Genomic DNA, 7,727 nt, shown 5'->3' with positions numbered 1-7,727 from the left:
CTGGGTTGAGAAGTCTGGAAACTGCCACAGCTGCCCGAGATTCAGTCCTCTGAGGCCTGCTGCCGGTTCGCTGAGGCCTGTGCCCACGCCGAGCTGCGCTCCTCTCCCCACCCGGCACAACATGCCTTTCCGATCAACCATCCAGGCTGTCTTGGGCTGGAAATTTGTTTCTGTCTTTTTGTGGGTTCTGCTGCTTTAGAATTTGTTTAGAGCCATTTTTTAAGGTATTTGGAGGGCTTTGGGAGAGAGCTCAAGACAGTCACTGCTTTCCCTCTACCATCTTAGCTCTGCCCCCCCAGCCTGTTTCTTAATGAATAAATGAGAGAGCTACAGTAGATGAACTCTAAGTGCTTTTCTATACCTTGTCAAAGGGTTTTTTGTGTGTCATGGACCCCTTTGGAAGCCTAGTGGCCTCTGGATTCCTTCTTAGAATCATGATTTTAAAGGCATAAAAAAAATACAGAGAATTTTTTAAAATGATAGTGAAATACAGTTGTCAGAAATTATATATGTATATATTAGAAGTTCAAGGACTCCAGGTTAAGGTCCTTGGAGCCTTTGACCTCCAGAGTCAACCTAATACATCATTTGGCAGAGAAGGGCAGTAACACTGGTTATGATAAATTCTTATATGTTCATAGAGTTAGAAAAGAAAAAGATCTTACAGGCCAGCCCTCTTTTATGGTAAACTAAGGGATGTTAGGTTTCTAGCTTACACAGAGAGTATCAAAGGTGAGATCTGAACCCTGATCTTTTGACTTCAGAATTAGTAGTCTCTCCACTGCATTATTCTACCTCCTATATTTCGCCTCATCTGCCTCTCTGAAACATCTGCCTCAACGCTCCTAGATATGTCCTCTGGGGCCAGGCAGAACATGTCTAATCCTTTTTCCCCATAACTGTCCTTTTGATACTTGAAAACACATTCCTATCTCTGGTAAGACTGTTCAAGGCTAAACATCCATTCTAGGACCAATAAAGGCTGCTGTTCAGAGAAGGAAGGGGCCACTGAGGTTGGGGTGGTTGGCCATAAGAGCTTTCTGGAGGAGGTGGAACCTTGAAGAGAACTGGATTGTCCCAGAGAAAGGAAGATTTTTCAAGTGGGAGGAATATTGCAAAGAAAGTCCAAGAGCAAGGGCTCTCAACCTGGAGTCTGAGAACTTGATTTTAAAAAAAAATCTTGATAACTATTTCAAGAGAATTGGAGTCCTTTGTAATCCTATGTATTTTATTTTATACATTTACTAACATTCTATGAAGAAGTCTATAGGTTTTAACAGAGTGCCAAAGGTGTACATGAAATTCCCCGATACACAAAAAATTAAGAACAATTGAAGGGAGGACTAAGTTCTATCTGGGGCCAAATTTGAATAACTGAAAACACTGAAAATATGAACCTCATTTAAAATTCGGGGGGGGGGGCCCACTTTAAGCAGAACAGCCAAAAGGATCAAAGCTGTGTATCTGGAATGGGTCTGGGGGCAGGGAGAGTGGTATGAAAGCCACAATAAAACTCATCCTCTTCTCCTGCATGCTTCAAGGAAAAGGTGCCTGGGGCAATGACTGTTGTCTAAAGGTCAGTCAGTCCTTCACATTCACTCCTTAGGAGACTTCATTCATTCCCACGGTTTTTTCCTACCACAAGGTCTCCCCCTGCATCCAGGACCATCTCCAGTGTCCGGATCTATATCTTGCCAATGGACCCATACATACCTCCCTCCCTCACTTAAATCCAATTCACTTGCATGTCACAGTATCACCTCCCTGATGTCATGGTGCTCTTCCAGAATGAAGGACAAACAACAACAACAACTTTTTCTGCATCTGTGAATCCCAAACCCCTATCTTGAGTCCATATCTGCCTTTTAAACTCCAGACTCACCTCTGGGTCAATTCTGGTGTAGTGAGGTGGAAAGAGGCCTGAGTCAGAGTCACAGACCCTGAGTTTGAATCCAGGCTATCCTATTTACTTCCTGAGGGACCTGGGCCAACTCACTTCACCCCAGGTCCTTATGGTCTTCAGGTTCCCTCATCAGGAAAATTAGGAAGTTGATTAGACTGTTTCTGAGGTCTCTTCTGGTCCTGGATCTATGATCCCCAACACCTTGAGAACATCTTCACATGGATAAATCCACCAATCCCACAAATAAATCAGCTTCAACATACCCAAGGTCAAGTTTATTATATTTTCCCCTAAAAATTGTTTCCTCCTCTATATTCACTGTTTGTGGCAGCAGCAGCACTATTCACCCCGTCTTGCACACAAACTCAGTCACCTGTGTTTGAAACCTTGGCCTTACCTTTGACTCTTCTTCCTTCTTACCAATCAGCAACCAAGTCTTGTCAACTATACTTTCCTTTTTCTCTATTCCCACTGACAGTACCCTTGTACAAGCCCCTTTGCCCATATACCTGTACTATTGCCATAACCCCTAACAGCTCTTCCTACCACCTGTCCTTCTAAGCCAATATACACATATTCTGCAAAAGTAATCTTTCTTAACACACAGATCTAGTTCATATGCTCAAAAATCTTCAATGACTCCATTTAATCTACTGAGTAAGAATTTAAACATCTTAGTATGTCACTCAAGGCCCTCCATAATCTATCACCATATATATACATGTGTGTATATATATATATATATATATATACATGTGTGTGTATATATATATATACATGTGTGTATATATATACACATGTGTGTATATATATATATATATTACATATATATCTATATCTATATATATCACAGTCTCTTAATTTACTTCTCTACTCATTCAATGCTCTTGTCTAACTGGACTACTTTGTTCCCCAAACCTATCTCACACTCTCTTGCCTCAGTGTCTTTGTTCACACTGTGCCCTATGTCTGAAATTCCATCCTTATATTTCATCATCTGTTGACATCCTAAACACTTTTTACTGCCCAACTCAAATACCACTTCCTCCAGAATGCTTTTCCTGATGCCATCTCACAGCACTTTGCTTGTACCACTTTAATAATATAATGTAATATTTTGCATTTTACTTATCTATGTTTGAATCCCTGGGGCAGCTAGGTATGGCAGTGGATAGAGAACTGGGCTTGGAATCAGGAAGACTCATTTTCTGGCCTCAGATACTTATTAGCTGCGTGACCTTGGGAAAGTCACTTAACCCAGTTTGCCTCAGTTTCCTCATCTGTAAAATGAACTGGAGAAGGAAATGGCAAACCACTCTAGTATTTTTTCCAATAAAACTCCAAATGGGGTCACAAAGAGTTGGACATGACTGAAAATGACTGAACAACAATATACAAGTCCCTACTAATTATCTCACATGCCTGGATATGGTCCTGGGAGTAAGAGCCCTAGAGAGACCATGGACCCAGACTCCAAACAGATGGAATGCTTATTCCACTAGAAAGAATTTCCAGAAAGATGAAGTCCCTGAGCCTGAGTAACCTGTGTCATCCATTGTGTAAGTACACAAGTAAACTTAGGAGCTCCCAGTTGGCAGCTCATTTATAAAAAGCCTCATTTTGGAATTCCTTGATGTTATGACTTCATTGTTGTTGTTGCTGCTGCTGCTGCTACTGCAAAACTCAATTATCAGCATTAAATCTGCTGTATTTCATCCAGGTAAAGGCAGATTCCATTCACAAACCTTATTCCTGAGGGCAGGCACCATGCAGTGGAAAGAGGCGCAGGACAGCAGTCAGGAGAAGTAGCTCTGAGTCCTGGCTATGTCCACTAACTTACTGTGACCTCGACTAAGTCATGTTTCCTTTTTGGACTTTAGTTTTGGATTTAAGATTAGGAGATTGGGCTAGATCAGAGATGTAGAGCTGCAAAGGTCTTCTCGGGTCAGCTAATCCAAACTGCCTTCTTTCTCCCTCCCCTCCCCCAGACCAATCTTACAGACAGGGAAACTGAGATTTAGAATGGTTAAGCAATTTACCCTAAATCACAAAGGCAATAAATAAGCAGCAGAGTCAGCATTCGAACTGAGGTTATCTGGCTCCAAATTCAGTGCCCTATCTACTTCAACACCACACTTATCCAAGATTCTTCAGGCCCACCTAAATCATCGATCATCAGCCAGACAGTATGATATAATGGTGAAAGAAGTGAATTTTAAGATCTGGGTTCAAGTTCTGACTCTAGTACTTTATTTGTTTGGTGTCTGAAAGTGAATTGACTAATCTTTCAGAGCCTCAGTTTCTTCCTCTATATAATGGTGATGATAATAATTGCATCTCACAGGACTGTTTTGAGGAAAGTACTTTGCAAACCTTTTAAGTCTTATATCTTAAGACTTATGATTAAGTCACTCCCCCTTTGGGGACTTCAGCTGAATGCAATTCCAGAAAGATCTAAGATCCTTGTAAAAGTCTAGGTATCTGTTATCTGAATTGCAAGTCAGTTGGGCCTAAACAAAAATCTGAAATAGGGGCAGCTAGGTATCGAAGCAGATACAGCCTATAATAGGGCCTTGGAGTCAGGAGGACCTGAGTTCAAATCTGGCCTCAGATATTTGACATTTACCAGCTGTGTGATCCTGGGCAAGTCACTTAACCCCATTGCTTCACCCCCCCCCAAAAAAAATCTATAATAAAAAGAATTATAAAACTCTTGCCTGGGTCATCAAGGGAAACTAAAGAACCTTCTTTCCAGGGGCAAGGCTTCGAGGTGGCTATAGAGATTATTAGGAAATGCCTCAGTCCCTTTCAGTGCTGGGAGGCTGGTTTATTCACTTCAATCTGAGCCAAATGCCAAGAAAGGCCTGTATGCAGCTGTTGCTCCTAGAACACATTACCCTTCCTCCCCCTCTCCACTCCAGTCTATCCAGACTATGGCTGGTCTCCAAATGCAATTTCAGGCAGATATTGATTTTTTCCAATCATCCACATCCTCAGTGATATCCTTCTTGCAACTCAGGACCATCACTGGAAATAGGCTGCAGTCTGTACCCACCACAAATTAACTGCAACTTGGATTCTTTGGAAGTTTTGATATTCTTAGATTCACAAGGACAAAGGAGAACATTTATACTGGAAAAAAAATGGGTTTCAGTACTAGGGAACAGCTGGGAATCGTTGAAAGCACCACTCAGTTTACCAAGTGCAACCCAGCCTTCTCTTCCTTCTGTTTAATTCTGGGCCCAACTCATCATCAAACACCAGTGCTGGTCCCAGGAGGTGGGCTGAACGTGTAGTGACAGTAAGAAATAGCTGATGGATCACCAGATACCAGTGCCACACTGGTGCCCACAAAATGTAAAATTACCTAGAAGAAGGCCTAGAAACACAGTGGGTAGATCTTCTGTGAGACAATATGGACAAAAACAGCAAAGTACAGGAAGGCATGGATGAATTAGAACATGCGTGGAAGGAAAGAGACCCTTGTGCATCATGCATGAAATCACAGATCCATGGAAGTACTAAAATTTTGATTTTATTGTAAAATGACCATCATGGTTTTAAGAAGTTAGCTATTTTATTTCCTTGCCATTAGCAGACCTATTCCTATACCAGCAAGAGCCTGGTTCATACTCTTCTGAAGTCCCACCAGAAGTTGGGGGTGGTGGTAAAAAAGTTCCCATTTTGGGGGGGCAGCAAACGCCAAAGATGGTATTTCCCTGCCATGGCACCTGGGACAGCACCATCTAACCAAGTGTCTGAGGCCACTTCAGACACTATCTGGTACCAGAAGACAAATTCAAATTTGCAAGAGCTCCCTTTTTAAACTTAAGGGGGAAATAAATGATTCATCAGTGAATCTGGCTTACTCTCACATGTCTCCTTGGTCAGTGTAAGAAGCAAAGAGGGAACAGTGACATAGGACCATAGAAATGTCAGGAGCTGGAAAGGGCTATAGAGATCACTTGTCCAATTCCTTCATTTTACAGATGAGGAAACTGAGGCTTAAAGAGGTTCAACTTGCTCAGAGTCACACAGAATGTAAACAGCAGAGCCCAAGATTCCAACCTGGGTCCTTTGCTTCCAAATCCAATTCTTTTGCCACTATGATACTCTGCATAGCAAATCAGGGATGAAGTAAAAAACAAAAAAACCCCAGTGTTCTGACTCCATGATCCAGTGAAGCTCCTGCCTTGGAAGAGACCTTTTCAAGCATCTATCTTCTCCCTAAGGCTATGTAGCCGTTAGAGGAACGGAAGTTAGACAGGGAGATGTTCTAAAATGTCAGGCTTTCAAAACTGGACACGCCCAAAGATCCCAAGGACAGGATTGGTCTGCCATCCCGGGCCTCGTGCAAACATTGTCTCTGAATCTAGGCACCCCGGTCAGGTCCTTTTCTTTCAACCTGTCCTGTTCTATCCAGCTCCTGGCCACCACCATGGGACAGGTCGTGACCGTCCTCTTAGGTGTAGTTCCTTGCCCCCCCCTCCACTTTCCCGCCTCCCTCTAATAAACATATAAAGGGCTAAGAGCCCAGCTTTAATAAACACAGGAGAAATATACACTGTTGTCATGCCAACCCCATCCTGAAAAGGAAAGCCACTAGAGAACCTTTTCTGCCAACATTTGTAGAAGGGACAGACAGTTCTGGGATCACTCAGCTCAGCTGATGTGACTCTCACCCCTCACACACCCCCTTCCCCCACCTGCCAGAAGTTACTCAACTGGAGTCAAATGATGAACTTGAGCCTTCTCCAAAGGTCTCAGCATCAGTCAAAGGCCACACACAAGGCTGAGAGGTCCCTCCCTCCTCAGCACTTTCTCTGTCTTCCTTGCCTTTGCACTCTGCAGAAGCAGGCATCCCTCACCCTCAGAACTGGGGTATCCCCAATAGGGCAAAATCCACAAGAAGGTATCCCTTTTGCCATGATATCTGGAACAGTGTCATCCACTCCAGAGCTGAGCAAAGCTGCAGATGCCAGCTAGAACTTGAAGAGAAATTCAAATTCTGAAACGCTCCCTTTCTGAACTTAAGGGGGAGATATGTAATTCATTTTGGAGGCTAAATATAGAGGGTCCCACAAGAGCCCAGGGCTCAAGAGGCCAGGTCACCTTCCAATAACTCCCATACTGAGGTATCCAACATTCCAAGCTGAAACCCCCCATTAGTCCCCAATATCCCCATATTAGAGGTTTCCAGTGAGGTCCCGATACTCCGTATTGGGGATCCTAATACCTCCACGTTGGGACACCCCACCTCCAGCGGGACCCAGAACATCCCCACACTGGGGTCACCAATATTCCACAGTGGACACCCAGTAAGACTTTAACTTAACCCCCACATTAAGCATTCCCAGTCAGGCCTTATGACCTCTCCTGCACCCCCCACTACCTTGAGGTAGTCGTTCTCCGAGCGCAGCTCCTCCAGCTCCCGAACGAGGCCGTCCGGCCCGCAGTCAAGCAGCTCCTCGGTGAGATCTGAGAAGGCCAGCGACGTGCTGAGGGGCAGGCGGCTGCTGCCCAGCGACGCTGCGGACTGCTCATCCGGCACAGGCGAGGTGCCAGGGGAGGCGAGCCGGGACGGCTGAGGGCTGCGTGGCGCCGGCTGCCCCTGGACGCGGACACCGGACCCAGCTCCGGCCCCGGTCCCAGCCGGTCGCTCCCGCCCGCTGCCGCTGCCGCTGCCGCTGCCGCTACCGCTGCCGCCGCCGGACTCGGTATCGCTGCTCAGAGCCAGCTCCAAGGACAGCAGCTTGTTCTCCTCGGATGTGCAGTCCGACACCTCGGAGCTGCTGTCCGTGAGGCTCAGGGCCGTCGGCGGCGG

The 7,727-nt window shown here is 44.9% G+C and overlaps 1 protein-coding gene across 2 annotated transcripts in view; it reads right to left on the bottom strand.

The window, feature by feature from the left end:
- Nucleotides 1-7,384, bottom strand: part of SOGA1 (suppressor of glucose, autophagy associated 1) — a 121,173-nt gene extending 113,789 nt beyond the window's left edge. The window contains exon 1 of one of the 2 annotated variants that reach the window (XM_027867174.1): nucleotides 7,296-7,384. The gene's annotated coding sequence lies outside the window, so the exon portion shown is untranslated. The remainder of the gene's footprint in view (nucleotides 1-7,295) is intronic. The other variant, XM_027867173.1, reaches the window with a different exon arrangement.
- Between the last annotated feature and the right edge of the window lie 343 nt (nucleotides 7,385-7,727).

This window comes from Vombatus ursinus, unplaced genomic scaffold, assembly GCF_900497805.2.
Source record: "Vombatus ursinus unplaced genomic scaffold, bare-nosed wombat genome assembly UNPS02014785.1, whole genome shotgun sequence".
Classification (NCBI taxonomy): Eukaryota; Metazoa; Chordata; class Mammalia; order Diprotodontia; family Vombatidae; genus Vombatus; species Vombatus ursinus.
This window is presented reverse-complemented; position numbering and strand designations above follow the sequence as displayed.